Source organism: Lactuca serriola, chromosome 5, assembly GCF_051521515.1.
Source record: "Lactuca serriola cultivar US96UC23 chromosome 5, Lser_US96UC23_V15, whole genome shotgun sequence".
NCBI classification, from domain to species: Eukaryota; Viridiplantae; Streptophyta; class Magnoliopsida; order Asterales; family Asteraceae; genus Lactuca; species Lactuca serriola.
Genome location: NC_136412.1, coordinates 318,004,899 through 318,030,607, shown reverse-complemented (window position 1 = coordinate 318,030,607; position 25,709 = coordinate 318,004,899). Strand labels below are relative to the sequence as shown.

The 25,709-nt window shown below is 27.5% G+C and overlaps 1 long non-coding RNA gene across 2 annotated transcripts; it reads right to left on the bottom strand.

Moving 5' to 3' along the window:
- Positions 1–287: 287 nt before the first annotated feature.
- LOC145055036 (uncharacterized) lies at positions 288–25,313 on the bottom strand. 2 transcript variants are annotated; one of them, XR_013685067.1, is made up of 10 exons: positions 25,109–25,313; positions 22,855–22,913; positions 18,059–18,132; positions 17,291–17,344; positions 13,459–13,508; positions 9,658–9,713; positions 9,309–9,344; positions 6,029–6,199; positions 5,890–5,939; positions 288–1,595 (listed from the first exon to the last, which is right to left on the bottom strand). It is a non-coding gene; the product is annotated as an uncharacterized LOC145055036 (long non-coding RNA). The 2 variants fall into 2 exon arrangements; XR_013685066.1 differs by lacking the exons at positions 17,291–17,344; positions 22,855–22,913.
- Between the last annotated feature and the right edge of the window lie 396 nt (positions 25,314–25,709).

Sequence of the window (25,709 nt, the reverse complement as noted above, 5' to 3'; positions counted from 1 at the left end):
TTGCTAAATTTGTGAGAATAAAAAATACCTTTCAGACATGAGAAGACAATGGTTTCATTAACTGTAGAAGCATTTTTTACATGCTTTCAGCCTGTACACTTCCTCTTGTAAATTTTGAGAACAATTTTTTGATTTTGCTTCAACATGGAGAATACAGCAGAATTTATAGAGTTTACAAGCTAATCGACAGCTATTTAAAGCAGAATAATCATATCCCATATAAATCCTCTAGAATTGTATCTGAGTAAATAACTAAAATAGAATAGGAAATATTTAAACCAGGAAGATCCTTATAATCAAGACCTCTATATCAATCAATAACCTAAATGAATACGGCATACCATGATTTTATTCATCTAACAAAATACTTTATACTCTATATATCAATAACCTAATTTTACTATTCAACAGAAAATGATAGCATCAAAATATACAAGGGGAAAACACCCAAAAATTTACTATGATTCATTCTAAATGATTGACCAAGAAACTAAAACAATGAACTTACAAGGAATAAAGAGCAGGATCAATCGCCTATTACCAATACATAAAACCAAAAGATTATAAGATTATCTATCTATGTATAAAATGAAAAACAACCAAGAAACTCAAACCTATAAAACAGAAAATATGCACATGAATATGAATAAAGGGGGTGAAATAAGAACATACGTGCATTTTACTCCACTATAGCAACTGTAAAAACAAAGTAGATGTTATTAAGATTTTTTAATGAGAAGGTCAATAATGGAAAAAGTCATTACTTAAAGAAAAAGGTCTAGGCATCTCAAGACGATGGAAGAGAAGTAAGTGAATAAGAAAGGTCAAACCATCTCAATTGCAATTTAACACAACAAATGCGTTGACAAGAACTGTAGAAAAAGAATAAGATGATCTTAAGAGTCAAAATCAAGAGGTTAATAATAATAATAACAATCTACACTACTATGAAGCGAATTTGTGACTAAATAGTTGATGAGAACTAAAACATACATGCATTTAGTCAACATAGAAACCATACATAGATAAAAGCAGAGATGATCTGAAGATTCATTATCAAAAGAAAGGTTAAGTTCTGTAAAGGTGAAGATAGGAATCAGGGGTTTACTTGAGCCATTTTAAACGAGAGTGTCTTGACATTAGCCTTAAAAGCTCATATCATGAAAGAATAGAGATATTCAACAAGCATTTACATGCAAAACACCCACACCAAAATATGAAGAAAAATAATATCATTAAATGCAGAGAGAGAGAGAGAGAGAATTGACACAAGACACTCACTTGAGCATCCACATTCAGCAAACATGTCATCAAATAGAAAGAGGGGGGAATTCACATGTTTGTGCTTCCCATCTTCAAACAAGAAACCCAAAAAAAGAAAAAGAAAACACTTATTAATGAATAAATCCAAATTTTCATCAAACAAATGAAATTATATTAATATGGGATAGATAAGCCATTTAAAGAAGATTAACTATGCATATAAACATAGAGTATTATTAGCTATATAAAACAGGAACGCACAAACCAGATAAACTGCATATTACCACCACCAAGCATCCAACTTCAGTAAAAAAATTCCTCTTTTATAGCAACTGTAGAAAAAACAAGTTGATATTAAGATTCTTTTTGAAAGTTAAGAGAGTTGTAAAAGAAAGATACTAGAAAGTCCAATGCTATAATTGGGTTGATTTTTCAAAAGGATATATGCTTACATTCCACTTCCATAGGAATTAACCATTAGACCAAACACTAACTAATTATTGATACCTAACCTGTAGTATTTATTGTACATCATTCAAGAGAAGTAAATCCCTTTATCTGTAATCTTACAACAAAGTAAATAAAAAAAATCAGTCAACAGAGTGCAATGCCATAATTGGGTTGATTTTTCAAACGTAAATGTGAATGCTTATAATAAGAAAACTAAAAGTACAATGTTGTAACCTAAGCAAAACTAAAAGTGGTAGATTTCTCAGCATAAAAAGCCTTAATAAGAAGAAAAAAAAAGAATCTTACAATGATGTAACGAAAAGAAAAATAAAAATGCATTGCTATAATTTGGTTGAATGTCATCTTTGGTGATTTTTTCAAAGTAAAATGCCATAAAAGGAAAAAAAAAAATCAAAGTACAAAGCTGTAGATGGGGGATTTTTCAAAATTATGTTCCTTGATAAGAAAAAAGTTGCTAGATTTTTCACAGTAAAATGACTTAATGATATAAAATTTGAGAGTTGGAAAACTAAAAGTGCTATGTAATTTGGGTTCATAATTAACAAAATGAAAGTAAAATCCAATAACTGCAAGTATTTTGAAAATACAAATGCCTTAATAAGAAAAACCATGAAAGTTAACATGTTGTAACAGAAATAAAACTGAAATATGCAATGCCAAATCTCAAAAGAAAATGAAACCACAAAATTGTTTTTTATCATATCCTAATTAAACGTTATATTATAAGGGCCAAATATGTAAATTATTCAAAGGTTGATAATCTATATTAACAGGGCAAGACAATATGATATGGAGGGTGAATAAAAAACAACAGATGAGCTAAAATTGCAAATTACCAATTTGACAGGAATCAAAAACCAATAAAACCATAATCAATCAATACATGGCAACAAAATCATGTACATTTTAAGGAACATCTTATAAGAAATGAATAAAACCAAAAGATTCAAAGATTATCTCAGTTTCAAATGAAAGACAAGAAAAACATAATCAAGAAACTCAAAAAACCCTAAATTTCAAAGTAGGAAAAAAAAAACCATATAAGGAACATGAGATACCAATGCAATGACTCAACTTACTATTCATCTAACAAAGTACTTTATACTCTATATCAAATTATCAATAACCTAATTTTACTATTCATCACTAGACCCATAATCAACATTTAAAACTGATAGCATCAAAATATAAGCATAACCCTTTTATTTCTTAACAAGAATGGCAACTTTAAAACTGAATTTTAGAGAAAATATGAATGATCTTAAGATTCATAATCAAAACATTAATAATCTTAGATTTCAAGAACAGAATAATTACACTGAAATAAAATGAAAGGATACCTTTAGTGCCATTACACTGCTATGAATACAGTGTCCAAAAAAAAGTTGAGAATTAAAAATTTGTTTTCGAATAATCAAACAAAGTATATTTTCTTGAACATCCAAATTGAGAAAACATCTTATCAAAGGGTTACACTGAACAAAGACATTTCAGAAAAAAAAAAATCATTTTACCTTATCATACACATTTCCAAATTCTGATAGTTAAAAAAGATACAGTCATACAGTATCTTAGGGAGAATAAAACTGGAAAAGTGCCAAGCTACAACTGGTAGATTATTCAACATACAAAAGACTTAATAAGAAAATTTTTGAAAATAAAAATGTTCCAGCATAAAGATAAAATGATCCAACCTAAAAAAATGCCTTGATAAAAAGTTTGATAACAATTTCAAAGTAAAATGCAAGAATAAGAAAACTTTTGAAAGTTACAATACGGTAGAAGAAAGCAAACTGAAAAGTGCAATGTTATGTTTGGGTTGATTTTTCAAAAGGACATGAGTTTAAAATAAAACTGAAAAGTTGCAATGCTACAATGAGTAGCATACTTTTCAAAATTGCTGGTTTTTTCAAAGTGTTCTTCCTGATGTTCTTGGAAGCTTTACATGGTTGATTTGTCTGTAAACCCTTCATTTTTTACAAAAGGGCATTTTAAAACCTAAAAACTGAAGTAAATGCCTTTAGGTAGGATGCAAAAAAAATAACAAGAGGGATAATTTAAAATAGAAACCGATACTTGGTTGGGCTACACAAACATTAACCCATTTTTCAAAGTAAAATATCTTGATAAGAAAAACTTGAAAATTACAAATATGTAAAAGGAATGTCCAACGCTATAATTGGGTTGATTTTTGTAAAGGATATATATATATATATATATATATATATATATATATATATATATATATATATATGTAAAACTGAGTGTACAATGCTGTAACTTGTAGATTTTCAAAATAAATTGACTTGATAAATGTGTTGATCTTTCAAAGGGAAATGTGCTTATAAAAAGAAAATAAATAATGACATAAAAGCCCTTAAGTTTGGCAGAAATGTCTAGATTTACCCTTTTGTGGATTTTAGGTTCGCTAATACCAAATAATTACAACTTTTTTTTAATGAATTTTACCCTTTTGTGTATTTATGATTCATTAAAGCCCTATCCCTTATGTTTGGCATAAATTTTCGGTTTTTTTTGCTTCATAAAAGCCCTTATGTTTGATTTTCTCGTTCATTAAAGCCCTTAAGTTTAGCAGAAATGTTAAGTTTTACCAGGTAAAATTGAAAAAGAAGTTGCAAGTATCCAGTATTAGTGAACCTAACTAAAATCCACAAAAAGGTAAATCCACACATTTTTGCAAAATTTAAGGGCTGTTATGTAAATTGGTAGACTTTTCAAAGTAAAATGTCTTAAGATACTGCAAAGAATTTGGTTAAATAGAAATTGAAATCTATGTTTGGGTTAATTTTTCAAAGGTAAAAGGGTAATATAACAAGTAAACTGAAAAAAAAAAGAGCATATAAGTGGATCAAAAAGTCATCAGTTGCTAATTTTGTGAGAATATAAAATACCTTTAAGACATGAGAAGACACTGGTTTCATTACCTCTAGAAGAAATTTTTACATGAAGAGATGCATCTATGACTCCTTTCAACCTATATTTTTAGTCCACACCATATCCTCTATGTCAATAACCTAAATGAATACGACATACATAACAAAATACTTTATACTCTTTATCAATAAACCTAATTTTATTATTCATCACTAGAGCCAAAGAAACTATACAAGGGGAAAACACCCAAATTTTTTGCTATGATTCATTCTAAATGATTGACCAAGAAACTAAAACAATGAATTTAAAAGGAATTACCAATACATAAAATCAAATCTATGTAACAATTGAAAACCAAGAAACTCAAAGACCCTAATTTTCAAGTAAGAAAAAACTTATGAAGGAACATCGACCATTTGAAAATCCATCAAAGAAGAATCAAGAACAAGAAAAATTACGGATGAAAAAACAAAATGTGAAAAAACAGACATTTTTTGGGCTTCCTTTTTAACGAAGTAATGTATAATGTAATTAAACAAATGAAAGTATATTATTATGGAATATATAAGCCATTTCAAAAAAAAAAAAAAAAAAAAAAAAAAAAAAAAAAAAAAAAATGTAAAAGCTATAAAACAGAAAGGTTGCACATGGTAAATATGAGAAAAACAAAAGGTTGCACATGGTAAATATGAGAAGTTCAGCAATGGATACTGTAGAAAAAGAATGGGATGATCTAAGGAGTCAAAACCAAAAGGTGAATAATAATAATAATAATAATCTACACTACTATGATTTCGAGTGTGTGAATAAAGAGTTGATGAGAAGTAAATATGAGAAAACATACATGCATTTAGTCAACATAGAAACCATAGAGTCCTGACATTTTAAACTAAAAGTACAATGATATAACTGGTAGATTTTCAAATAAAATGCCTGTATAAGAAAAAAGTTAAAAGTTATTATTTTGTAGCACAAAAAAACACTAAAAAGTGCATTGTTATAATTGTGTTGGTTTTTCCAAGGGAAAAGAGTTTATAAGGGAAGTGAAAGTACAATACTTCAAAATGAGTTTAAAATTTATAATGTTGTCAGAAAGAAAACCGAAAAAGTGCCATGCTGTATACAGGTTTTGGGTTTCAAAGAGTAATAAGCTTATAAAGAAAAAACTGGAACTACAATGCTATAAATGGTAGATTTTTCAAAGTAAAATGTCTTAATAAGTTTCAATGTTGCAATGTTGCAATAGAAATAAAACCGAACCTGGCATTCCTAGGATAACTGTATAATCCTTAGCAATAAGTATCTGAAAACTGCAAAAATATTTTGATGATTAAATTAAGAAACTAAAGTTGGAAAAGAAATTACTAAAAGGTTGTTAAGCACTAAATGACTATTTTACCTTACATTCCTCCTAATCCCTCTCCTGTTGGAATTGAACGATTTTTTGTAATTTGATTTTTGGAATGTAAGGGTAAAATCGTCATTTAGAAACATCATTACCATTCAGCAACTTTGGCCGGATTGAATGAAACGACAGAGGAATAGAATGGACGGAATGAGTGATTACATCCTATGATCATCTTTGGTTAGTTTGTAGAAAAAAAACAAATTTTCATATGAAAATATAAAAATATAAAAATAATTATATAATAAAAGCTCAAAAAAATTAAATTAAGAAGATTATAAAAAATATAGAATTTTAGTTATCTTTAAAAGTTTAAACTGTTATAAACTTAAAATCATTAATTTTTGCAAATTTCAAAAAAAAAAAAAAAAAAAAAATCATTATTATAGCAAATTTTTATTTCACTACATGATGGAATGAAAAAAACAACACCCCTTACCTTGCTAAAAAAGAGGAAGGAATCACATTCAATCAGGCAAGACAAACAGCTCCTTTAATTCCATTTTTTTACTTTAAAAAGAATAAATAATATAAAATTTGAAAGTTAGAAAACTAAAAGGAAAATATGCTTATAAAAAGAAAACTGAATGTACAATGCTATAATAACTATCAGATTTGATATTGTAAAAACAGGTTGATTTATTTCAATCAAAATGTGTGTAGAATTAAATAAATGAAAGTACAATCCAATAACTGCAAGTATTTTGAAAGTATAAATGCCTTATTAAAAAAAAATCATAAAAGTTACAATGTTGTAATAGAAATAAAACTGAAATATGCAATGCTAAATCTCAAAACAGGAATGTGCTTATGGTAAGAAAACTGAAGAGTGCAGATATTTCAATGCAAAATGCCTTGATAAGAAAACAATTGAAAGTAACAATGCAATAATAATAAAAAATGAAAGTATTTTGCTGTTTACTGTATTACGCCAATTTTCTTGTTCCAGTTCTTTTAGTTTGATATGCTAATCAATGTAAACAAAACACATACAGCAAGAATTTAGTATCTCTAAGTGATAGGAATTTACCATCATGCATGAATTTGACAGGAATCAAAAACAGATAAAACCATTATCAATCAATACATGGGATATTAAAAATACACAAATGAGATGATCTTAAAGTCCATATCAAAAGTTTAGTAAAATGAAACTGCATAACAAATAAAATTGCATAAATCAAAAAAGATAAAAGGGAAAAATGAAATTGCATGAGATATTAAAAATATACACTAGACCATAATCTATGTTCTTTTTGTACTTGAAAGGAAGAAAACAAGAAGAACAATGTCAACAAAGACATACAGCAAGAAATTAGTATCTCCATTATAAGTGATAGGAATTTAGAACAAACAAAAAATATATAGAGAGGATTTGTAAAACAGAACATACCTAGATTAAGAACATTAGAAAGTAGTTTGTTAATTCTTCACTCCAATAAAAGTGACAAGAATTGAAAACACACAACATAAAAGGGGTGTTTAAAATCACTCAATTGTCCATGAGAATATCATCCAAGAGAAGTACATGTGATATATGTGACTCTGATATCCCTTTATTTGTAATTGTAAATTAAAAATCAACCAACAGAGTGCAATGCTAAAATTGGGTTGATTTTTCAAATGTAGATGTGCTTATAACAAGAAAAGTCAAAGTACAAGGCTAAATTTGGTAGATTTCTCACACTAGATAGCCTTGATAACAAAAAGTTGTTGCAAAGTAGTAATTGAAAGAAACCTAAAATACAATGCTATAATTGGATTAATCTTTAAAATACAATGCTATAGTTAATCAACTTTTCAAATTAAAATCCCTTGATCAGAAACAGATTGAAAGTAACAATGTTGTAAAAGAAAGAAAACCAACAGGTGCAATGCTATAACTTGGTTAATTTTTCAAAGGGAAATGTACTTTTTATAGGATAACTGAAAGTGCAATAATATAATTAGTAGATTTTTAAAAATAAAATGTCTTGATAAAAAAAATGAAAGGATTTCACAATGTTGTAACATAAAGAAAAATAAAAAAGTAAAAAGATATAAATAGGTTGACTTTTCAAATGAAGATATGTTTATAATAAGCAGACTGAAAGTACAATGCTGTAACTGAATGATTTTTCAAGTAAGAGGCCTTGATAAGAAAAAAATCATGAAAGTTATAATGTTGTAACTGAGATAAAAATGAAAATTTTAATGTTAATTTTCAAAAGAAAAGTGTTCTTTTATTAAAAAACAAAAAAATGCATTGCTAAAAATGGTAGATCTTTCAAAGTAAAATGCCTTGATAAGAAACAATTTGAAAGTTACAATGCAATAATAGAAAGAAATGAAAGTACATTGCTGTTTATTGTTCAAGTTCTATTGGTTTGAAATGCTGATCAATGTAAACTAATACACATACAGCAAGGATTTAGTATCTCAACTATAAATGATACAGATGTTTAATAGAATAGAATACAACATACCTAGATTAAGAACTGAAACTGGTTTGCTATAAATTAAAAAAATGTTCTTATAAGTTAAAAAAATGCCATTAAAGAGAAATGTGCTTATAGTATTTTTGAAAGTTGAATTTCATATGTGGTGATCTTTTCAAAGTAAATGCCTTGATAAGAAAAAAATCAAAGTACAAAGCCATAGATGGTGGATTTTTTTTTAAAAAAAAAATGGCATGATAATGAAAAATTTGATAAATAAATGCCTTGATAAGACAAAAGTTGATAGAATTTTCACAGTAAAACAAATTAAGAGTATAAAATTTGAAAGTTAGAAAACTAAAAGAGAAATATGCTTATAAAAAGAAAACTGAATGTAAAATGCTATAACTAGCAGATTTGTCGTTGTAAAAACAGGTTGATTTTCTTTAGATGAAAATGTGTGTATGTTTAACAAATTGAAAACCAACAATCCAATAACTGCAAGTATTTTGAAAGTATAAATGGCTTAATAAGAAAAACCATGAAAGTTACAATGTTGTAACAGAAATAAAACTGAAATATGCAACGCTAAATCTCAAAAGAGGAAAAGGAGAAACAGTTGAAACTTGCATAAGAGCTTCATTTGTCTTTAAAAAAAAGTAAATGAGAAACAGTTGAAATTTGCAAAAAACCCACAAGATCAATTAACTTGAAAACAAATTCAAAAATGAATAAAACCAAAGGATTCAAAGAGTATATCAGTTTAAAATGAAGGACGAAATGAAAAACAAGAAAAACTTAATCAAGAAACTCAAAGGCCCTAAATTTCAAATTAGAAAAAAAAACATATAAGGAACCTGAGTAATCTATTATCCTCCTATCCATCTTCACACCTGTAGAAAAAAATAAATAAATAAGAGAAAGGAGATAAGATGATCTTAAAGTTGATACCAAAAGTTTAGTAATTGGGAAAAAGAAATCATTGAACCCTATGATAGACATTTCTGATGATTAAATGAAACTGCATGGATCTAAAAAGATAAAAGGGAAAAATGAAACCGCACAACAAATAAATATATAAGCCATTTAAAGATTATTAATTTTACATTAAAAAGAATGTAAATGCTATAAAATAGAAAGGATGAACATTAATATGAATAAAGAGGGTAAAATAAGAATGGAAAAGCCAAACAAACTGCAATTTACCACCAATCTTCGGTTGACAAGAACTGACTTTCAGTAAACATATGTGTATTTTCCTCCTGTATAAATAAATTAGATGTTAAAATGATTCATAATGAAAAGGTTAATAATGGAAAAAATAAAAGGTTAATAATCTACAGTCTACACTTACACTACTATTAAATATAAATTGAGTTTCTGAGTTAAGAGTTGATGAAGACTAAACATAGAATGCATTAAATCAGCATAGCAATTATAGAAAAACGCAGAGAGTATCTTAAGATTCATTAATAATTGAAAAGGTACAATGATCAAAAGGGCTCTTTAGAATTTAGAAATGAAGACACTTACATATCACCACAATTTATAAAGAAAAGTAAACATGCTATAGTGTATGTAAACATTGAACACACATTGGCCAAAGTAAACATGCTATTGTATGTAAATACTGTACCAGTATTTACATGCAGGGATTCATCTATGACTTTTTTTAACCTGTATTGTGGAGCCCACACAATTTCCTATCTATCAATAACCTAAATGAATACGACATACAATGATGCATTTAATCTAACAGAATGAAGTATTACATGAGTTATACTTTATGCTTAAACAGCTAATGCCAATGTGAGTATTCACAAAAAAACAAGATGCCTACCTCACCTTCTTAACTCCATCACTAGACCCAAAATCAACCTCCAGAAACTGATAGCATCAAGATATGAGCATAATCAGTAAAAAAAATGTATAAAAGGAAAAAAGCTCTTATTTCTTAACATGATTAACAACATTCAAATTCAACTTTAGCAAAAAGATGAGATGATCTTAAGATTCATAACCAAAAAGCATTAATAATCTTAGATTTCAACAACAGAATAAATACACTGCAATAAAAGGATGGGATACCTTTAGTGCCATTACACTACTAAGAATACAATGTCCAAAAAAAAAAGTTAAGAATGGAAAATTTGTTTTCAAATGATTTAACAAAGTCATGATACCACATTAGGTGCAATGATCAAACAAGAAAAAATAAAAGGGTTAAGAATGCAATAATCAAAACAGAAAGAAAACTGAGAATTACAATGCTAGAACTGGGTTATTTTTCAAAATAAGAAAACTGAAAGTATAATGTTGTAACAGAAATAAAACTGAAAAGTGCCAAGCTATATAACTGGTAGATTTTTCAACATAAAAAGACTTAATAAAATTGCTGGGTTTTTCAAAGTAAGATGCCTTGTTAAGAGAAATTTGGAAAAGACCATTGCAAGAAAAACAAAACTGAGAAGCGTAATACTAAAACTTGATTGACTTTTCAAAGGGAAATTGCTTTTTATACAAAGCTATAATTGGAATATATTTTTCAAAATAAAATACCTTATTAAATAATTTGATTGATTTTTAATGAAAAATACCTCGATAAGAAAAAAAAATTGAAAGTTAAAAGGTTGTAACAAAAAAAGCTAAAATGTATAATGCTGTAATTGGTGGATTTTTCATAGTGCAATTCCTTAATAATAGGGTTCATTTTTCAATAGGAAATGCGGTTAAGTCAACAAAAACTTAAATAACACTGCTAATAATTGGTAGATTTTTGAAAGAAAGGCTTGATGAAAAAAATTTAATGTAACAATGTTGTAACATAAAAAGAATAAAAAGGGAAAATATATAAACGGGTTAGTTTTTCAAATGAAAATATGTGTATAATAAGCAAACTGATTAAACTGACTATTTGAAAAGAGCATCTTTGTTTTATTCGCCATATCAATCATTTCATCCATCACTCCGGGTAACTTATTAAACTGACTATTAAGATCATCTTGTGTCATTTCATATTCCATATTTGGTTGCATATAACTGCAACCTTCGTCTATACCCTTGTTCTTACGTACCAATCATCTAATAGGTGATAAATGTCCATGATCTTCACCAACTTCTTTTCCATTGTATTCAATATCGTTCTCATGCTCATTCTCCTTAACATAATCGTTCTCATTTCATTCTTCTTAATTAACCACTGTTTCAGTACTTCATAGTAAAAAAATGAAGTTTAAGATTTTCTTGTCAAATCGTGAATTAGGACTTTACTGTCAAAAAGATAAAGTTCAGGACTTTCTTGACGAATCGTTGAAAATATTAGCACTTTAGTGTATATATCCTTTTTTTTTGTTAGAAATTTAATGGTATGATAGCTTTTGAAGCATAACAAGTATTGAAACCTACTCTAGTCAGCTAGATCCTATGGAAATGTTTAATGTTTGCTTCTTGTTAAATCGTTTTTTTAATCTCAACAAACCAACACTGAAAAAAAAAAGATAATCAAGAAAGAAAAAAAGAATCAGGGTTGTGTTGGCTTTTTGCAGTCCTAAAAAATGGAGAACTAAGAAACTGAAACTGTCCTTTTTACCCCTTCTCCATATTCACACCTTTTTGACTAGGCGTATGTTTGTGTTTGTACAATCTGTCCCCTCTTTTCAGTTCAAGATTTGGCGGATAACCAATCTCTCGCTCTTTCTTGGCCTACAATAACACTAAAATCCCAATATTTTCAATGATTTGATAAGAAAGTCCTAAACTTTATTATTTTGACAGTTAAGTCCTAATCCATGATTTGACAAGAAAGTCCTAAACTTTATTTTTTTGACAATAAAGCCCTAGTTACCGGCTAACCGGAAAAAAGGTAAACATGTCAAAAACTATCTATAATTAAGACTTTACTGTTAAAGAATAAAGTTGATGACTTTCTTGTAAAATCAATGAAAATATTGGGACTTTAGTGTATACATATCCCAATTTAATAACCTAACATAGAATAACTCAGAAAAACCATAAAACCTCTAATTAAATAATGGAAAAACACCACTGGAAAATAGAGCGTTATAGATCCGATTGAAACAAATCTTGTGCTAATGGTTCAAGAACACCGATTGCAAATGTTCCTCATCAGTCGGTTTACCGACCCCAACTTGATCCCTCTTTGATTTCGCCCCGACCCCAACACTTTCACTACGAACAAATAACACAACAATATTATACCATGCAACCCCTTATCCTAACCTTATTCCAAAAAATTCCTCTCTTCAAATACATTCGAGAAGCCAACCCCCAACCCAAAAAGACGAAGCCTTTTCCTCTATATCAATAACCTAAATGAATACGACATATCATGATTCAACTTACTATTCATCTATCAAAATACTTTATACTCTATATCAATAACTTATTTTTACTATTCATCACTACACCCAAAATCAAACATTAGGAGTCAAAAGGGCCTACAGAAATTGATAGCATCAAAATATAAACATAATCAGTACAAAACGTATAAAAGGAAAAAAGCCTTTATTACTTAATATGTGTGCCATTACTCTGCTATGAATCAGTGTCCGAAAAAAAAATTAAGAATGGAAAATTTGTTTTCAAATATTTCAAGGAAATCAAAATGGAAGAGAAGACTCATGCTCATGCTCCCCAACATTCAACCAGATACCCAAAAAAGGAAACACTTCCTAATGAATAAATCCAAAAGGTTATAAAAAAAGATGAAAATATATGAATAGGATTAGATAAGCATAAGCCATTTAGAAAAAGATAATCTAAATCCACAATGGACATTTTTAATGGTAAAAGAAAAACATCACAAAAAGGCCTACGTTGTACGCATAATACAAACACATCTTATTAATGAATAAATCCAAATTTTTATCAAACAAATGAAATTATATTAATATCGGATAGATAAGCCATTTAAAGAAGATTAAAATTTTGCATACAAAAGTAAAAGCTTTATAATAGAAAGGGTTTTTAACAAAAATAAAACTGTACCTGGCATTCCTAGGATAAGTGTATAATCCTTAGCAGTAAGTATCTGAAATCTGCATAAATATTTTGATAATTAAATTAAGAAAATAAAGTTGGAAAAGAAATTACTAAAAGGTTGTTAAGCTCTAAATGACTATTTTACCTTACATTCCTCCTAATCCCTCTCCTGTTAGAATTGAATGATATTGTGTAATTTGATTTTTGGAATGTAAGGGTAAAATTGTCATTTAGAAACATCATTCCCATTCGGCCAAAGGAATAGAATGGACGGAATGAGTAATTACATTCCATGATCATGTTTGGTTGGTTGGTTTGTAGAAAAAAACAAATTTTCATATGAACCTTTTTTATTATATAAAAAGTAAAGTACGGCTTTAACTCTATGTTATACAAAAATTTAAAAATAATCATAATAAAAGCTCACAAAAATCAAATGGAGATTATAAATAAAAAAATATTTTTCAGTTATATTTAAAAATTTAAACTGTTATATACTTAAAATCATCAATTTATTTTTGCATATTTAAAAAGAAAATCATTACAAATTACATAAATATAAATGATTTATATAGCAAATTTTCATTTCACTATATATATATATATATATATATATATATATATATATATATATATATATATATATATATATATATGATATATGTCACACTATATATCACATTGATATCCCATTATTTGAAGGTTAAAAATCAACCAAAGAGTGCAATACTATAATTGGGTTGATTTTTCAAATGTAAAAGTGCTTATAAAAAGAAAGCTAAAAGTACAATGTTGTAACCAAAATAAAACTAGAAGTGCCTAGCTATAAGCGGTAGATTTCTCAAAATAAAAAGAAAACAAAAATTGAATCTTACAATGATGTAACAAAGAAAAAAATAAAAATGCATTGCTATAAGATGGTTGATTTTTAAAGAGAAATGTGCTTATAGTATTTTTGAAAGTTGAATGACATATTTGGTGATTTTTTCAAAGTAAAATGCCATAAAAGGAAAAAATGGAAGTAGAAAGCTATAATTGGTGGGTTTTTCAAAAATAAATGCCTTGATAAGAAAAAAGTTGTAAAATGACTTAATAGTATAAAATTTGAATGTGCAATGTAAAATGGGTTCATAATTAACAAAATGAAAGTAGAATCCAGAAAACTGCAAGTATTTTGAAAGTATAAATGCCTTAATAAGAAAAACCATGAAAGTTAAATTGTTGTGACAGAAATAAAACTGAAATATGCAATGCTAAATCTCAAAAGTGGAAAAGGAGAAATAGTTGAAATTTACATAAAACCCTAAATTTCAAAGAATAAAACCAAAGGATTCAAAGATTATCTCAGTTTCAGATGAAGGACAAGATGAAAAACAAGAAAACTTAATCAAAAACCTTAAATTTCAAAGTAGGAAAAAAAAACAAAAAAAAACCATATAAGAAACCTGAGTAACCATATATCCTCCTATCCATCTTCCTACTCAACACAAATGTCTAAATTTTAGAGAGAATTATTGGATTCCATATATGTCATTATTTTATATGAATGGGAAGATGGGTATAAACAAAAGGTAGGAGGATATATAGTAAAATGTATTAAATAAATATATAGATGATAAGAGCTAATCTGAGTAAACAAACTTGCATTTACCATCACACCTGTATAAAAAAAAAAAAAAAAAAAAAAAAAAAAAAAAAAGAAGCAGATGAGATGATCTTAAAGTACATATCAAAAGTTTAGTAATTAGGAAAAAGAAATCATCGAACCCTATGATAGACATTTCTGATGGTTAACACAAGAAATAAAATTGCATGCATCAAGAAATAAAATTATCAATAACTAATGCACACAAGATACTTATTATTCATCTAACAAAATACTTTATGCTAATTTTGTTTCTTTATCAACATTAGGAGTCATCAAAGGGGCATAGGCCTACAAAAGTTGATAGCATCAAATCAAAATATAAGCATAACCAATACAAAATGTATAAAAGGAAAGAAGCTCTTATTTCTTAACATTAAAACTGAATTTTAGAGAAATGATCTTAAGATTCATATTCATTAATAATCTTAGATTTCAAGAACAGAATAATTACACTACTATGTATAGAGTCTCCAAAAAAAGAGTCAATAATGGAAAATTTGTTTTAAATTTAACAAAGTTATGATACCACATTAGATGCAAGAGAAAGGAAAAGTAGGTATTGAGAAAACATCTCATCAAATCTCATGCTTGTGCTCACCAACTTTCAACCAAAAATCCAAAAAGGAATTATAAACACATCCTATTTATGAATAAAGTCTTCCCATTAACAAGACACATCTCAACTATTTTTTTTAAAAAAAAAATATCTGTGTGATAAGACATTTATGAATTCTGGTAGTTCAAATAAAATGAAATTGCATGACCCCAAAAAGCCCCCAAAGTAAAACTGCTTTGATAGAAAAGAATTTAAAAATAACAAAGTCATAACAGAAAGAAAACTGAAAAGTGCAAATGCTATAATTCGATTGATTTCCAAAGTACAGTATCTTAAGGTGAAAACATTTGAGAGTTACAAAAACAAAAGTAAAAATAAGTGATAGACTTTTCTATATTTATAAGAAAAATGTTCTTATATTAAAAATAAAAAGCACAATGATAGACTTTTCAATATTTATAAGAAAAAAATTGGTGGGTTTTTCAATGTACAAAAACTTGGAAAGAAACAATGCTACAAAAACAAAACCAAAAAGTACAATATTATAATTTGGTTCATTTTTTGAAAGGAAATTGTTTTTTATAAGAAAACTGAAAGTACAATGCTATAATTGATAGATTTTTCAAGATAAAATGCCCCAATTAAAAAAATGATGGATTTTTCGATGTAAAATACCTCGATAAGAAAAAAAAGTTTGAAAGTTACAAGATTGTAACAGAAAGATAACAGAAAGAAAGCTAAAATGTGTGATGCTATAATTGGTGGATTTATCAAAGTGCAAAGCCTTGATAAGAAAAAAAAATGCAATAATGGGCTCATTTTTCAATAGGAAATGTGGTTAAAATAAGAAAAACTTAAAGTAAACTGCTATAATTGGTAGATTTTTCAAAAAAAGCCTTGATGAATTTTTTTTTCAAAGTAACAGTGTTAAAAGATAAAGAAAAATAAAAAAGAGAAAATATGTTTAAAACAAGCAAACTAAAATTACATTGCTATAACTGGAAGATTTTTCATAAGTAAAATGCTTTGAGAAGAAAAAACATGAAAGTTACAATGTTGCTAATTCTCAAAACGAAAATGTGCTTATAGTAAGAAAATTGAAAAATGCATTGCTATAAATGGTAGATTTTTCAATGTAAAATACCTTGATAAGAAAAAACATGAAAGTTACAATGCAATAAAAGAAACAAATGAATGTATTCTTTTCATAGTAAAATGCCTTGATATGAAAAAGTTTTGAGAGACACAATGTCGTAACAGAAAAAAAAAACTGAAACTTTTTAAGAGATATAATTGGTAGATTTGGCAAATTAAGTGCTTTCATAAATAAAAACTTAAAGCAATATTTAGGTTAATTGTTTTAAAGGTAAAAGCACTTAAAATAAGTAATCTGAAAGTACAAGGCCATAATCTATGTTCTTTTTGTACCTGAAAGGAAGAAAACAAGAACATATAATTAAGAGGTTCAGAGAGTTGAAAGTTGCTGATTTTGTGAAAATGTATAAGCATACTCGACACAGAATGTATAATAGAAAAAAGATGAGATGATCTTACGATTCAAAATCAAAACTTTAATAATCTTGAATTTCAAGAACATAATCATAATGATTAGACTGCAATAATTAAATGATTACACTGCAATAAAAGGATGGGATCATTAAACTGCATTTGTTGCCACGATAGAGAAACTGTAGAAAAAGAATGAATCGAGTGTGTGACTAATATGAGTAAAGAAAGATAACATCATACATGCATTTATTTAGTCAACATAGAAAAAAGATACATTCATTTACTCACTACAGAAAACAAGCAGAGATGATCTTAAGATTTATTACCAAAAGGTAAAGTGGCTGAATGGGCAATAAACTGTCTGAGTGACACTAAATGACGATTTCACCCTCAATTTCCAAAAAACTAATACATATTTAACATTTTAACAGTAGTAGAAACTGAAAGAAAGAAAAGACAAATGTGTAAAGTGTTGGTGTCTTAATACATTAAGTCAGGTTTCTTGGATTGCATGATCCCCCAAAATTCATTATGTGTATCTTCTTTGTTATAAATAAATGATTGACCAAGAAACTCAAACAATGATCGATTATCAAAACCAGTTACAATTAAATAAAACCAAAAGATTATAAGATTATCTGAAGAACATGATGAAAAACAAGCAACTCAATGACTCATAACCAAGAAACTCAAAGACCCTAAATTTCATTTCTAAGTAGGAAAGAATTATATAAGGAACCTCTGCCATTCAAAAATCAAAACTCTTCAAAAAAAAAAAGATTAATTTTAGATAAGCCATTTAAAAAAGATTAACTTTACATACAAAAAAAATGTAAAAGATATAAAATAGAAAGGATGCACATGAAATAAGAATGGACAAACTGCTGTTATACCTCTGACAGTTCATAACAGCTGCATATTACCACCAAGAACTGACTTTCAGTAGACATATGTGCATTTTCCTCCACTACAGCAAATGTAGAAATAAATTAGATGTCATAATGAAAAGGTTAATGATGGGAAAAGTCATTAACTAAAAGATCCCAAGCATGACAAGAACTGAATATTTATATGCATACATGCATTTATAGAAACTGTAGAAAAAGAATGAGATAATCTTAAGATTCAAAATCAAAAGGTTAATAATAATAATAATCTTACACCACTATGAATCAAGTGTCTGAATAAAGAGTTGATGACAACTAATATATACATGCATTTAGTCACCATAGGCCATAGCAACTATAGAAAAAAAGCTAAGATGATCATAAGATTCAAAAAACAAAAGGTTAATAATCTATAAACCTACACTACTATGAATATGAATTGAGTGTCAAGAGATTAATAATGGAAGAGGAAGGGAAGAGGAAAGAGCAAATAACTTAAACCATATACAAATCACCACCATGCCTAAGCTTATCAATATCATGTAATTTATTTAAAAAAAAAAAAAAAATCTAGTGGATGTAGACATAGAATACACATTGGCCAAAGTAAACATCATTATTTCTGAAGGGAAGTAAGGAGTTGTTTCTTTTTTATACTGAAAAAACTGTCTGAATGAGATTAAATGACCATTTCATCCTGAATTTCCAAAAAATTAATACATATTCACAGTATTCATCAATTTTAATGTGGAAGGAGCTGAAAGAAAAAAAAAATAGACGAATGAATATGTAAAATGTTACTGTCTGAAAACATATAGTTATCAATATCAATTGCTTAACCCATTAAGCTCATTAAGTCAAAAAGGAACAACCCCTTAAGCTTATATAAGTGACACCGATATTGTTTATTTGTATAGCCCAAAAGAAAATACATGAAAACATTCATGCAACAAACAAAAATTAAAACCTACTAGTTGCACCATTTGTTCAAATAATAATAATAATAATAACAATAGCTTAAACTATACACGAGAGAAACAGGCTTTTAAAGACAGTGTCTCATTTTATCGAAAAATAGAGAAGAGATATTCAACAAACATTTATGAGAAGGACAACTAGACTAAGATAGGAAAAAATAATAATACCACCAATCATTGGTTGACTATAACTGATTTCTAGTAAACATATGAACAAAAAAGTTAATAAATGGAAAACTTAATTACAATGATTTTGCTTCAACAACAAGTTACACAACCTAAAAAAGCTCCATTGTCACCAAAAGATAGTAAATTCAGTGAACAAAAAGGAAATCCTAACTTCTATCTCCAAATAACAAGGCAAAGCAAGAAAGCAAGAATATACTACCTAAAAAAATCAAGAAGAAAAAAATAATGTCCCTGATAAGAAAAAGTTTGAAAGTTACAAAGTAGTAATTGAAAGAAAACTAAAATACAATGCTATAACTGTATTGATCTTTAAAGGGAAACATGCTTATAAGAAAACTAAAATCCAATGCTATATAGTTAATCAACTTTTCAAAATAAAATCCCTTGATAAAAACATATTAAAAGTTACACTGTTGTAAAAGAAAGAAAACCAAAAAGTGCAATGCTATAACTTGGTTAATTTTTCAAAGGGAAATGTGCTTTTTATAGGATAACTGAAAGTACAATAATATAATTAGTAGATTTTAAAAAAAAAATGTCTTGATAAAAAAAAATGATGGATTTTACAATGTTGTGACATAGAGAAAGATAAAAAGGGAAAAGATATAAATGGGTTGATTTTCAAATAAAAATGTGTTTATAATAAGCAGACTGAAAGTACAATGCTGTAACTGAATTATTTTTCAAGGAAAATGCCTTTGATAAGAAAAAACATGAAAGTTATAATGTTGTAACAGAAATAAAAATGAAAATTGCAATGCTGATTTTCAAAAGAAAAGTGTTCTTAATAGTATGAAAACTAAAAAATGCATTGCTATAATTGGTAGATTTTTCAAAGTAAAATGCCTTGATAGAAAGAAATGGAAGTATTTTGCTATTTATTGTATTTAACCCAATTTCTTGTTAAAGTTCTTTTGGTTTGAAATGCTGATCAATGTAAACTAATACTCACAGCAAGAATTTAGTATACTGTATATCCACTATAAGTGATAGGGATTTAGAACACACAACAAAATACATACAAATGTTTAATAGAATAGAACATACCTGGATTAAGAACTGAAGCTGGTTTGCTATAAATTAAAAAGAATGTTCTAATAATTTTTTTACAGAGAAAATGTTCTTATAAGTTTAAAAAAAAAGCCATTAAAGAGAAATGTGCTTATAGTATTTTTGAAAGTTGAATGTCACATTTGGTGATCTTTTCAAAGTAAAATGCCATAAAAGGAAAAAATCAAAGTACAAAGCTATAATTGGTGGATTTTTCAAAAATAAATGCCATGATAAGAAAAAAGTTGATATATTTTTTACCTTAAAATGAATTAATAATATAAAATTTGAAAGTTAGAAAACTAAAAGGAAAATATGCTTATAAAAAAACTGAATGTACAATGCTATAATAACTAGCAGATTTGTCAATGTAATAAACGGGTTGATTTTTTTTAAATGAAAACGTGTGTATAATTAACAAAATGAAAGTACAATCCAGTAACTGCAAGTATTTTGAAAGTATAAATGGCTTAATAAGAAAAACCATGAAAGTTACAATGTTGTAACAGAAATAAAACTGAAATATGCACATGAGCTGAAATTTGCATAAGAGCTTCATTTGTACTAAAAAAGAAGAAAAAGGAGAAACAGATGAAATTTGCATAAAACCCACAAATGAATAAAACCAAAGGATTCAAAGATTATCTAAGTTTCAAATGAAGGACGAGATGAAAAACAAGAAAAACTTAATCAAGAAACTCAAAAACCCTAAATTTCAAAGTAGGAAAAAAACCATATATATGTGTAGAAAGAGAATGAGGTGATTCTTAAGATTGAAAAAACAAAAAGGTTAATAATCTACACTTACACTAACTACTATGAATATGAATTGAGTGTCTGAATTAAGAGTTGATGAAGACTAAACATACATGCATTTAATCAGCATAACAACTGTAAAAAAAAAAAAGTTGAGATGATCTTTTAAGATTCATTATCAAGAGGATAATAATTGGAAAGAGCAAATAACCTAAACCATTTAGAAATGAAGACACTTCCATATCACCAAAATGCCTAAGCTTATCAACATCATCTAATTCATAAAGAATAGCAGACATGCCACATCTCAACTATTTTCAGAAAAAAAAAAAAAAAAAAAAAAAAAAAAAAAAAAAAATCATCTTACCCTATGATAGGCAATTAGGCATTTAACAAAGCGTCACACTGAACAAAGACACATCTCAACTATTTTCAGGAAAAAAAAAATCATCTTACCCTATGAATATGATACACATTTCCAAATTCTGATAGTTAAAAAAGATACAGTATCTTAAGGAGAAAACATTTGAAAGTTACAGCACTATAAGAGTTTGACTTTCAAAAGAAAAAAATGTGCTTATAATAAAAAAAAATGAAAGTACAGCACTATAAGAGTTTGACTTTCAAAATAAAAATGTCTTGATAAGAAAAAAAATAAAGATGTTGTAACTGGAAAATGCCAAGCTGCAATTGGTAGATTTTTCAACATAAAAAGACTTAATAAGAAAAGTTTTGAAAATAAAAATGTTCTAACATAAAGACAAAATGATCCAACCTAAAAAAACTGAAAGAATTTTTTAACAAAAATGCCCTGATAAAAAATTTGATAAATGTTTCAAAGTAAAATATACCCAAATAAGAAAACCTTTGAAAGCTACAATATTGTAGAACAAAGAAAACTGAAAAGTGCAATGCTATGAGTCTAAAATAAAATTGAATGTACAATGCTACAATGAATAGATTTTCAAAAATAAAATGCGTTTGAAATTAAAAATGTTGTAAGATAAAGAAAACCGAATACTGCCATGCTACAAATGGGTTGTTTTTCAAAAGGAAATGAGATTATATTAAAACTTGGTTGACTTTTCAAAGGGAAATTGCTTTTTATACAAAGCTATAATTGGTATATTTTTCAAGATAAAATGCCTTATTGAATAATTTGAGGGATTTTTAATGTAAAATACTTGGATAAGAAAAAAAAAATGAAAGTTATAAGGTTGTAACAAAAAGAAAACTAAAACATGCAATTCCTTAATATGGAAACAAAGTAAAAGTTAAAATCGGATTCATTTTTCAATAGGAAATGTGCTTAAGTCAAGAAAAACTCAAATAACACTGCTATAACTGGTAGATTTTTTAAAGAGAGCCTTGATGAAAAAAAAATTAATGTAACAATGTTGTAACATAAAAAGAACAAAAAGAGAAAAGATATAAATGGGTTAATTTTTCAAATAAAAATATGTTTATAATACGCAAACTGAGAGTAAAATGCCTTGATAAGAAAAACATGAAAGTTACAATGTTGCAAATTTTCAAAAGGAAAACATGCTTTGATAAGAATTTTTTTGAAAGTTCCAATGCAATTGTAGAGATAAATGAAATTATTTTGCATTTATTGCATTTAGCCCATTATCTTATTGAAGTTGTTTTGGTTTGAAATGATAATCTATGTAAACTAATACATACATCAAGAATTAACAAGGTAAAAGTGACAAGAACTAAGAACACAAGTAAATGGAAATAATATAAAAGAAACATCTGTGTGGAAAATAATAACAAGGTAAAAGTGATATTATGATAAGCCTCATATAATTTTTCTGAGGTTTTTACCTGTCTTTGATCTGTGTGGAGATTAAACACTAGACCATAATCTATGTTTTTTTTTGTAGCTGAAAGAAAGAAAAAAAAAAGAACATATAAGAGATTCAAAGAGTTAAAAGTTTAATAATTTTGTTATGATATAGAACACCTTTTAGAGATGAGGAGATGACTTCAGCATATCAATTTTTTAAAGAATTAGTCTACAAGAGAGAAACAGGCTTTTAAACAGAGCATCCTGACATTAGCCTTAGAAAATAATAATACAAGCAAGGAAAAAAAAAGATACAATTGACACAAGACACCCACATGAACATCCACATTGAGCAAACAAATGAGGGCTGTTTCTATACATTGTTGTTTCTTTTTGACTTATTTTGGAGATAAGAGACATCTCAATGAATTTAAGAAAATTCATCAAACCCTATAATAGATATGTATGATAGTTGAAACAAAACAGTAACATTATTAATATTTCATGACTCAAAAAACATAGAAGAGAAAGAACCCTGAAATTCAACAAGATAGAGCAAAGTAGAAAAATTATAGGTAAAATCCCCAAAATTTAATAACTTAACAAAGAATAACTCAGAATAACCATACAAACATTTGGATAGGATAAGAACATAAAAAGAAGTTTAAATGAATAAAACCAAAAGATCACAATGTTAATTTGCTCTTTACAGAAACCCAGAAAGAAAACACACATGTAGATGAATTAATTCAAAATTAAATTTTCAGAAAGAATTCATCAAACCCTATGATACACATTTCTAAATTCTGATGGTTAAAGTGAAACTACACAAAAATCCATCAAAAGAAACATACTGCACAAAGTTTCTTAGTGCTCTTGATAACGCCCTTTAGAGGGAATTATGCTTAAAATTAGAAAACTGAAGATACAATGTTAAAATTTGTAGTTTTTTCACAGTAAAATGTCTTGATAGGAAAAAAATAAAAAAATCTACAATATAGTAACAAAATGAAAACTGAAAAGTGCAATGCTATAAGTGGGTTGATTTATCAAAAGGAAATTTGTGCTTATAAAAAGAAAAGTGAGCACAAAGTTGTAAAAGAAAGATACCACAAAGTTCAATGCTATAATTGGGTTTATTTTTCAAAATGAAAACTGAAAGTAAAATGCTATAACTGGTTGATTTTTCCAAATAAATTGCTTGGATAAGAAAGTTGAAAGTTGCAATTTTGTAACTCAAAGACAATGAGAAGTGCAATGTTATTATTGTGTTAATTTTTCAAAGGGAAATGTGTTTATAAGAAATCGAAAAGTGCTTTAAAAAAGAAAACTGAAACTATAATGCCATAATTGGTAGAATTTTCAAAGTAAAATGTGTTAGGTAAACAAAATTGAAAGCTAAAAAGTTGTAACCGAAAAGATACTGCAATGTGTAATGCTATAATTGGAATAATTTCAACCAAAAGGATACATGTTTATAATAAGAAAACTGAAGTACAATGCTATAATTGGTAGATTTTTCAAAGTATATGCCTTTTATTAAAAAAAAATGAAAGCTATATTTGGGTTAATTTTTCAAAGGTAAAGGCGCTTATTACAAGTAAAATTGCAAGAATCTATGTTCTTTTACGGTTGCTAATTTTAAAGAAAGAAATAAGTTCAAAGAAAGTAATTTAGTGGATGGATAAGAAAACTGAACTTCTATCTCCAAATAAGAAGGCAATGTATAAAAGCATGAATAATATGGGGCAGATAAGCCATCTAACGAATCCTTATGGTATTAGAGATATCTCAACAAATGTAAGAAAATTTATTAAACCCTATGAAAGATATTTATGATAGTTGAAATAAAAGTGCACCATAAATGATATTTTGCATGACTCAAAAAAATATAGAAGAGAAAGAACCCTGAAATTCAACAAGATACAACAAAGTAGAAAAAATTAAAGGAAAACCCCCCAAAATTTAATAACCTAACAGAGAATAACTCAGAAAAGCCATAAGAACTTCATTTGGACAGGAAAAGGACTTAAAAAGATGTTTAAATGGATAAAAACAAAAGATCACAATGATTCGTTCTGCATATTCTAAGTTGTAAATAGTTCACCCGGAAAACTTAAAAAGAATAAGAACGTGATCAGTCGACTAGCGAAAAATAATTGCAATTTGATAAAACCAAACGATTCTAAAATTATCTCTATTCTAAACGAAGAACAGAATAAAAGACAAGAAACTCAGAATCAAGAAGCACGAAAACCCTAATTTTCAAGTAGGAAAAAATTTAGAAGGAACCTTTGCCTTTGAAAGATGGAAACCCTAATTTTCATGGTCGAGGAAACGTTTCTTGGGGTAGCTTGATGTTGCTGTTGGAGAAGAAGGAAGGGAGTGCACTGCAGATTCATGTGGTGACTGTTGGTATATGTAGGTTCTGGCCAAGGCGGTTTATGTGGGCAACGGTAACATATGTTATTTCCTTATTTCGTGTATCCATTTTCTAATTTCATTGTCATGATTGAGATATGTACATTTATTGGATTCGAGTTTTTGTGAAGTAAATGTATTTTTGACAATCCAATGTGTATGCAGAAGAACTATTCTCTCTTACACCGTAAGGCCATCAGCTATGGTTTATGTTTTTACGCATAAAGGGTGAGGTGGTAGGGATGTTCATGCGTGAACACTGCCCCATAGCCGGTAAATGTGGTGTTGATTGGTACCGGCTACGCATCCTTACGACCAATAGGATTCAATTTCGCAAACGGTCAAAAATTAACCCGTTGACAATTTAAAATAAAAAATCACTTTTTAACTTTAAAATAAACCATATAAATACCAACATTTTTATACCATTTCACACCTCAAAAGTCAAAACCATTCAAATATCTTTCTATTC